At 46.2% G+C, this 10,087-nt stretch overlaps 1 pseudogene; it reads right to left on the bottom strand.

Annotated features, from left to right (window-relative positions):
- Window positions 1-956: 956 nt before the first annotated feature.
- On the bottom strand, window positions 957-1,597 carry LOC119904983 (annotated as a pseudogene).
- Window positions 1,598-10,087: the final 8,490 nt, after the last annotated feature.

Raw genomic sequence — 10,087 nt, 5'->3', positions numbered from 1 at the left:
ATCAGATGAATAATTACGTCCCAGACCAGTCAGATTAGAAGATTGAGAGGTCTGATGAAGGAGGAACAGCTGACCCACATCCAGCCATTACAATAAATCTAATCAGGTTTAAAGTATGTTAATGTCGTACACTGTGTAACTCAAAAAGTCAGTATGAAGACTAAAACACATGATGGACACTATTGTCCCACAATGCAATGCACAAAGGAAGTATGTGTAAACTACTGTTACACCTTTTGGGAAACATCCAGCTGTCTCTCTGTGAAGTTTTGTTTCATTTCCTGTTACAAGAATCAAACATACTTACATGTTTACATACTAACAGCAAAAACACTGTACAAATATTAGTACTTAGTACACACTGTACACACAGGGACATGTGGTAATGTTTCCAGAGGATCCACTGTGTTTTTCCAGGTAATCAGAAGCAAAGACCAGTGTAGTGCAGTCAGCTGTTACACATTGATACATAGACGACGAACAGGATTCCCTGAACATGGGGAATCAACAGCACTCTCTGGTGGACCGACTCTGTAATGATGACACTTCCTCAGACAAAAAGGATTGTTGACTGTAAGTGTTATAGCCAACAATATATCTGCAACAACCTAATACCGGCTCAGCTGCCTACACCTGACTTGGCTAAACATTACTTCAGGCAAATTTTAGGAGGAGAAAACAGAAACCTCAATTACTTGATCAAATGCTTATTAAATCAAGTTTTGTTCCCATTTGATTCATTTGTGGAGTAACTGTATTTAAACCATATGGCCATATTTGGACACTTAGCCCAGTGCACTTGACTAGCCTGGTATGAGATGGTGAACAACAGTTTCATTTTCAGGTGTCCAAATACCTTTGGCTATAGCTCTATTTGGAATTTCAATGTTTCATTGGCTTCTTGATGTCATCCACTGACTCCGTGCATTGCAATATTTTGTTGTTTAATTCCCAGATTATTTACATGTGTAAGCCACCTCCAGGTACTTGTAAGTGCCAAAACAACGTCTCCAAACACTGAGTGGCTGGCTTTGATAGCACAGCTGCTTTGCCCGTTGCAGCTTTGACCAACTTTGCTAGCAGTTGACATTTTGGACCTGAGAGGCAGGTCGTTGGGAAGAGCATGTGGTGGAGTCACGGCGTCCATAATAAGCACTGTAGAGAAATATAACCTTCCTCTAGGACAGTGCAGGTTTGCTGAAGACTCCTCACATGCTACGCTGAAGATTGCTGCTGGGAGGCAGGTGTAGGTGGTCTCCAGATATCTGTGGATGCCATGGCAGAGATCAGAAGCACGGAAGATGTTTGGGTTTATATCACACACCCTCTTGCCATTACATCTTTTCCCCATATCCAAGGTGACCTGTAGAGAACACTTTGTGTTGGCAGGCTGCTGTGGAGGTCTGCCCTTACTGCAGGTCGTGTCTTGGCTGCATGTCCATACAGAGCGGTCTGCACACTGAACGCTCCATTTGCAAAGCTCAGGCGTTGGACGGCGTCATCACATGTGATCACCTGCACTGGGGTCACAGTAGCCCTAGAAAGTCCTGCTCTCATAAGCAAACACGTTGCTGCTAGCATTACACAGTGTGTGCTGGTCTGGAGCAGAGCATGGTGTCAGAAGATCTGGTTTGAGTTGAAGTGAACAGCCTGGGCTTTTATTTGCTTCAGTCACTGAACTCACCCTGCTTATATCTGGGACAGCCTTTTAATTCTTTTCACACAAAACTCTCACTCAGCAAAGACAGAAAATAAGCTGCTATCAAACTGTTTATTTTAACAAGTTGTAAAAAAAAATTACAATACAGTTAAATCTGAATTGTTTTTGTAGAAAGAAGTTTTCCTTCTTTTTACAAAAAAAAATCAGATTTAACTGTATTGACCTCACGAAGTGTAGCGTGTCCATACTGACAAAACTAAACATAATTGTATGTGCGATTATAAGCAGCTTAGAACAAACCAGGCTTCTAATTGAGACCTGCATTTATTTGTCAAAATTTATAGCCACACCAGGCCAGTAAAATGGACAGGCACTCTCTCCCTCCCCTCTCTTTCCACTGTGTCTGCATAGACAAGTAGCATGCAGTAACTCAGAAGAGAGCTCACAATCTGGTGGATTTCAGGTGTAAGAAAGGGAATTTGTGAGCAGATGATAGTGAGGTAGAGAAGAAAGCCACATGTTCAAATATGGCTTTTTGAGGAGCTTTTTCATTCACCGCAGCTCCATCTTCAGCAGAACTTTGACAACAGCTGCTTTAGAGTGATGTCAAAGTCGCATCAATTCTGTGTTCAGACTCAGACTTTAAAAAGATCCGATCTGTATCTTCATTTGGACCACATATGGAAGTGGCCCAAACCGAACTGGAAGTAAAAAGGGGTCACATATGGGCAAAAAAATATGATTTGGGTCACTTTAGCCTGCAGTCTGGACGTAGCCTAAGATAAAAGCTGAAACAAATGGCATCTCAGTTTTAACTTTGTTTTACCAAAACAAAGGCATGAATATTTAGCCCAAACGATGTGTTCCCTTCCCTTCTTTCGAACTCATCCAGCACAATAACTCGCAGCATCCCTTCCTCCATCACTGAACTCATTAGACAAAACACACAAAGCTACTCAAGGTTCCTGCTCTTTGTTAGCATCCAACAGTTACAGCTGGAAGGGGTTTTTATTAGCAGACGTACTATCATCAGCAGTATGTAGTTTAATAAGTCTGAGTCTTGTCACTTGAGCTCATGCTGAAACACCTTAATGTTATTTGACGGTGAACTGATTTGAGCTCCTGTCCTTTTGTCCTGCAGGAATATTTCACAAGAAGATCGTTGAATACCAGGAGAAGAAGAAGAAGAAAGACAAGGCGAAGAAACACTAGCTCTCAGCATGGAATCCTGGGTGTACATAGGAAAAGATGTGAATGTTGGGTTGTGTTGTTTTAAAATAATTATGTACAAACATGTGAATTACTGTATGGTTATGTTGCTGCTACTCTGTGAAACACTGGCAGTTTCCCGTGATGGTTGTCAGACTGAGGCCGATGAGCAGGAAAATCATTTCAAATAAAGACTAGTTTTTTAAGTCCACGTGCCTACAGTCTGTGATCTTTAGGAAACTGGGTTTCTATCCACCTGTCCCTCTCTTTTATTCCCTTTTTTCATTTCTTATCTGTGACAAATAACTGAAACCTCCCTTTCATTAACAAAAATACAGGAACTTTGGCAGAGCAGTCCAAATATATATAACTGTGTCTTAGTTCCCTGTTCTGTATGAATTTAGACTGGTATCTATTGGCAAAATACAAACTGATACAAATACAAAAGGGTCAAAATCTCTGCGTGCTAAATTTATTGAGGACAGCTTTCCCTTTTTGTCATGTATAATGTTACAGTGTCGGATGTTGTAATGTTGTGAGGTAAAAGTACGCTCCGTGAGCAGAAAGCTCCAGACTGCTCTGAATACTAGCTTTCTTACAGTTCATCTGCTCCAGGCTCAGCACGACCATGAAGGACAGGAACGCCATCCACCGGCTCAGTCTGCCTCAGACTGTTTACCCAGGACTTTGAGGTTTTGGAGGTTGTTCAGTATGTTTCGCATAAAGTGCTTTTTCTGTAGTGAGTTAGTTTCTTGATGGATAGATGGCTTTACTTGTTGCTGTAGCTTCCGTTAGCTACAGCATTTCTGCAGGTTTCACCTAGTAATATTACTAACCGCAGCTTCTCTGTGGTCAACACCGTCCTTTCTTTATACTTTAATTTAACTATCAAGATGTACAGTACAGGACAGAGCTGTAACCTGACAACTTAATGCTGATCTATCCTCCGCTAACTAGCAATTGGTTTGAACCAAGTTTCTTTCGGGCAAGAGTCACTAAGGTTGCACTTCCCCACAGCTGAAAAATAAATCCGTTTTATATCTGTGGTACAATCTGAAAGAAACTTGCAACAATAACACGACTGCATGTTGGTATTTGTGAATTATATGTGAACTAGCGAAAGAAAAACGAGAGCTTCGAATGTAACTAAGGTTCTATGAATTCTGGAAGACAGTAGAGATGTCATGCAGAGAGACCCCTCCCAGGGCCGCCCAGGATGTGGACACACTCCGAGTAGAGTGACACTTAACCTTACTAGGTGCAGGCAGGCCTTGCGACCTATAAGCGTGGAGAATCATATCCACAATCCAATTGGAAAGTCTCTGCTTTGATAGAGCGTCACCCTTTCTACAACCCCCATAGCAAAAAAAAGGTTGATAGACTTGCGTACCTTGGCAGTGGCCTCCACATAAGCCTTTAGGTCCCGAACTGGATACAGTAGCTGTGACAGCTCTTTCACGCCTTCAGATGAGCCTGGTGGACTGAATGCAGTCAACTCAATGGCCTGGTTTACGTGCGAGGAAGGCCCCGACTTTGGCAAGAAGTACGGATTCGGTAGGAGAGTAACTCCTGACTCATCTGGGTACCAATGCAGGCACCTCGGGCTCACTGATAGGGCATGCAGTTCTCCCTCTCGCTTTGCTGATGTGACAGCAAGCAGAAATGCTGTCTTAGCAGACAACCACCTCAACTCTGTAACCTCTGCAACCTCAGAAGCACGGGGAACCATGGCCTCCCCGGTCAGGGGCCACTAGCAGTAGTTTGTGGCCTCCCTGTCGGACCCTCTCCAGTGTCACACAAATGAGTAGAATTGGAGGAAAGGCATACAGAAGGCATGCTGGCCACGCATGAGCTAAGGCATCTAGCCCTAAAGGACCGGTCCTCTCCCTTAGAGAGTCCCAGAGGGGACAATGCGTTGACATTTCTGAGGCAAAGACATCCACTTCTGCTTTGCCATATTGGCACCAAATCATTTCCACCACCTCTGGGTGAAGTCGCCAGTCTCCCTGTGGCGGCCCCTGGTGGGACAGCACATCTGCCGCACTGTTCTGTGTGCCTGTAAGATGTATGGCCCTGAGGCTCAGAAAGTGGGGAAACACCCATGTCAATAGCTGCTGTGATACTCTCAGACCCTGCCTGGACCTGGTGCTCCCCTGATAATTGACATGACACCTCCGAGGTGCTGTCTGTCCGGATGAGAATATGCCGGCCTTTTAGCGCTGGGAGAAAGTGCCGGATGTATTGCTTTGAGCTCAAGCACATTATGTGCTCTAACCTCTGCTGGCTGCTCCATCGACCCCTGATGGTTCTGCGTTGTCAGACCGCACCCCAGCCTGATAAAGAGGCATCCGTCTCCAGAAACTCCCTGCGGCAGGGAATCACTCCCAGAGGAACCTCCTCGGCGAGAGACACTTTTCTCCGCCAGGGCGCCAAGGCCCGGCAACAAAGACTGGACACTCTGATGCCCCTGCCCCTTATCCAGATTTGAAGGGGACATAAGGACAGAAGACCCAGAGGGACGACCATGGACGCTGCTGTCAGCATGCCCAGCAGCCTGAGATAAAGGCCATATTTCCAAACCCTGCACCTCTGAAAGCAACCTAGAAGCTGCCGGATATCATGCACCCTCTTTGGGGTAAGGGATGCTCTCATTAACTGAGAGTTGAGTGCCATACCCAGGTAATTTACCCTCTGACTGGGAGTAAGATTGCTCTTAGTGTAGTTCACCGTAAGGCCCAGCTGGTTCACATGGCCAAGGAGTGTATCTGTGTTCCTGACCGCCTGCTCTGCAGTCGGGGAAATGATTAGCCAATTGTCCAGGTAAGGCATGAGAGTCAACCCTGCAGCTTGAATTGGGGAAAGGGCAGCTGCAATGCAACTCGTGAATATCCGAGAGGCCAGCGAGAGACCGAACGGCATCACCTTGAATTGGTAAGACTGTCCTCGAAAGGCGAACCTCAGGAACTGCCCGTGGTGTGGTGCAATAGGCACGTGAAAATAGGCATCCTTGAGGTGTATTGACACAAACCAGGGCCCCTGCTTCACTGACTAGATGATATCTGCCATCCGTAACATTCGGAACGGAAGCACCTTTAAAAACTTGGTCAGCCCCCTCAGGTCCAGGATTGGGCGAAACCCGCCATCCTTCTTTGGAATTAAAAAATACACTGAATAGAACCCTCCGAGCCGTGTATGCCCTTCTACAGGCTGACGACGGCCCCGTGGTTCTCAGGTCTGAGCTCCCCTGGCCCCTGGGGGGGTGACCACCTGGGGCCGGTCCTCTTGGCACCTGAAAGGCTGGCCGGGCAGGAGTACGCCGGCGCTAATCATGGTGCCCAGAGTAGCAAGACACTCTAGGGTATGCACCTGGGTGAGCAGGCGGAGGCCCCGCCTCAGGCCAGCAAACCGCTGCCTGGCTTGATCTGCGTGCACACTGCGCTCTAGTGCCTGCTGAGCCGCTGGTCCAAACATTTGACCCGTCACCACAGATAGGGAACAAAGGGTGTGACAACACCCCTCCGACAGAGTGGACTGCGCCAGCCAGACCTGGCGGCGGGCCAGTGTCACTGTCAACATCAACCTTTCAAGTTCCCTAGACATGAATGCAAAGGACTGAAGAGATGCATCACTAAGACTCTGGGCCGAGAAACCCACACCAGACTCCTGCAGGGTCTGAGACAGAGCCAGGATGAGGTGAGAAAAGGAATTACCAATACGGCCCATGGGTGCAGCTATGCTATAACTCCTGGCGAGGAGATCATCAGTCAGTCTACACTGAGGACGAGGGCAAAGTGCATCCTGTCTGAGAGCCTCACCAGACGACACAATCAATGAGGCAATGGTAGGCTTGACTGAGGCCATACGGTCTAAACCATAGTTATCTACATCCTGCATGGAAGCCAAGTTCCTGCAATCACTAGTGTGATGAGAGAGTAACTTTGGGACTGACCAGCACCTTTGGAGCTCTTCAATATAGGTCTTAGAAGGAGGGACTGAGAAAGCAGAGGGCTGCGGCATCTGCCTGAAAAAAGCACTTGAAGGTGCTGTCGCCACAGGAGCGTCATCCAGCCCCAGGCGCGCTAAAGCCGCAAAGCGGCGGCCGGGGATGGAGGTTAACGAGGAGCAGGTGTGGGTAGCCAGCCGGGCTCCGGAGTGGAGAGGGGGAGAGCACACAGAGAGAGAGAGAGAGAGAGAGAAGGCACAGGAGAAACCAGAATGCGAGGGAAAGGAGAAACAGCTCACCAACAGCTGGCGCGCATTTTTTTAACCATGCTGTAAACATGTTTTGTTCTGCTGTAAAGTTGGGTATTTTAACATGGGGGTCAATGGTGATTGACTCCCTTCTGCAGCCAGCCTCAAGTGGCCACTCGATGAATTGCAGTTTTTGTTACTTCCGGGTTGGCTTCAACCCGGAAACCGGAAGGTTGCCACTTGGATAGCACTCATAGGCACATGTCATTTTAAAACAAGACAGTGATTATTTGTCTCTCAGTCAAGTTTAGATAAAACTCTGTACTAATGCAAGATTGACTATTAATTATTAAAATGTTGATTAGCTGTGCAGACAGGGCAATATAGATGCACTACTCTCAGTAAATAATAAACATCATGTATTCAGTCAAGTCATATAATATTTTATTCCACTGTCCACCGCATCGTCCATTAATGGATTTGCCTCTTGTAGGGAGTGATGACGGGGAGTGGGTGTTGGAGGCACGGGTACCCTCTGAGGATAAAGTGCCCTGAAGTAGGGTTGAGTATAATCCTGTTCAGTGGGCTACAGCAGAGCACTATGGAGTCGTTGACCAACGCAGGCCAGCCCACATAGGTGTCAATGAAGCCTCCCAGGGGGCCCATGTAGGTGTCAATGAAGAGACCACCCTGTATGAGGCCCCACTTGGCAGCCAGAAGAGAAATACCAGGGTCTCAATTATGGCAACCCATCTGTGTATCTGTTCCTGGCTGCTGGTTAAAGAATCTGTCCAGCAGAGGAACACTTACAGTGTGTTCACACTGAAAGTGAATCCAGCGTTTTGTGCGGCTTGATTACATACAAACCATCTACAAAGACACTGGAGACCACCCCAGATGATGTCTAGGGTCTTTACTGTGGCAGCCCATCCAGGGACTATGAATAAAAGTAAATATGTTGTAAATCAGACCACGACAATAAAATCATTTATTTAATGAAAACAGACGGCCCTGGTACGGGGGCAACGGGGCTCAGGGAGCAACCTCTGATTTCATTTTTTAATTTTCGCCGCTTGAAGTCCAAAAATCCACCTATTTTGTGGCTCCGAGTCCCAGCGGGCGCCGTCTTGATTATTGCACAATACCCGTGCTGTGCCTGCCGTCTCTCTGCTTTTTCTGCAGCGCATGAGAAGTGCCGCTTTAATACACACGGTCCTTTTGTCCATTTTCTGGCCGACCCGTTGAAGATACATAGACATCCGTTCTCAATCAGAGAACAGGCCTGTAAAGCACGGGTGTGCTTTTGGTGACAGGAATGTTGATAAATATTTTTATCAATATTTCACTGTTTTATTTGGAACTTGGTTGTATGGACAGAAATAGGGTTTTAAAGATATCTCCCAATAAAAGTCAACATTTAAACAGTAAATGGTATATTTTGAAAATATTATAAGACAACTGTTGTATTTTAGTTTATTTTCATGAAATTTACAGTTAGAATTGCATTCTAGATGTATTAAATGATATTCAGTTGCATTATAAGCTTCCTTATGATGGTTTATTGCATTAAAATACAGTGGGGGAAAAAAGTATTTGACCCCTTGCTGATTTTGCAGGTTTGCCCACTTACAAAGAATGCAACAATCTATAATTTTAATCATATGTACATTCTAACAGTGAAAGACAGAATCCCAAAGATAATTCCAGAAAATCACATCATATGAATTTATAAAAATTGATAACCATCTGATGAGGAAAAACAAGTATTTGACCCCCTACCAAACAGCAAGTATTCTGGCTCCTACAAGCCAGTTAGTCTTTCTTTAAGACACAGCCCCAATCCCAACCAATTATCTACATCAAATACACCTGCCTCACCTCGTTACCTGTATAAAAGACACCTGTCAACACCCAAACAACCAGCATCCAACATCACCACCATGGGCAAGACCAAAGAGCTTTCTACGGACATCAGGGACAAGATTGTTGATCTGCACAAGGCTGGGATGGGCTACAAGAGAATCGGAAAGCAACTTGGAGAGAAAAGATCAACTGTCGGTGCAGTTATCAGGAAATGGAAGAAGCACCACACCACCGCCAACCTCCCTCGGTCTGGGCCTCCACACAAGATCTCGCCTCGTGGGGTGTCCCTGATCATGCGAACGGTGAGGAATCATCCCAAAACCACAAGGGGGGAACTGATGAATCAACTGAAGGCAGCTGGGACCACAGTTACAAAATAAACGGTTGGTAACACACTACGCCGTCATGGATTGAAATCCTGCAGCGCACGCAAGGTCCCCCTGCTCAAGAAGAAACATGTACAGGCCCGCATGAAGTTCGCCATTCACCACCTGGATGACTCAGAAGAGGCCTGGAAGAAGGTGATGTGGTCAGATGAGACCAAAATAGAACTTTTTGGCCTCAACTCAACTCGTCGTGTTTGGAGGGCAAAGAACACCGAGTACAACCCAAAGAACACCATCCCCACCATCAATCATGGTGGTGGCAACATCATGCTTTGGGGGTGCTTTTCAGCCAAGGGGACGGGACAACTCCATCGTATTGAGGGGAGGATGGACGGGGCCATGTATCGTGGAATTCTGGACCAACATCTCCTTCCCTCAGTGAGAGAGCTGAAGATGGGTCGAGGATGGGTGTTTCAGCACGACAATGACCCTAAGCACACCGCCAAAGCAACAAAAGAGTGGCTGAAGAAGAAGCACATCAAGGTTCTGGAGTGGCCTAGCCAGTCTCCAGACCTGAATCCAATTGAAAATCTTTGGAGGGAGCTTAAATTCGAGTTGCCAGGCGACAACCTCGGAACCTGAATGATTTGGAGGCTGTCTGCAGGGAGGAGTGGGCCAACATCCCTGCCGAAATGTGCACAAACCTTGTCACCAACTATAAAACTGTTTGACATCTGTGCTGGCCAATAATGGCTTTTCTACAAAATATTAACATGCTGTTTGTCCAGGGGGTCATATACTTGTTTTTCCTCATCAGATGGTTATCAATTTTTATAAA

Source organism: Micropterus salmoides, unplaced genomic scaffold (genome assembly GCF_014851395.1).
Source record: "Micropterus salmoides isolate LMB-PRFRI ecotype aquatic unplaced genomic scaffold, ASM1485139v1 Ms_hic_scaffold_16, whole genome shotgun sequence".
NCBI lineage: Eukaryota > Metazoa > Chordata > Actinopteri > Centrarchiformes > Centrarchidae > Micropterus > Micropterus salmoides.
The sequence above is the reverse complement of the archived record's forward strand: the minus strand, read 5'-3'. Positions and strand labels throughout refer to the sequence as shown.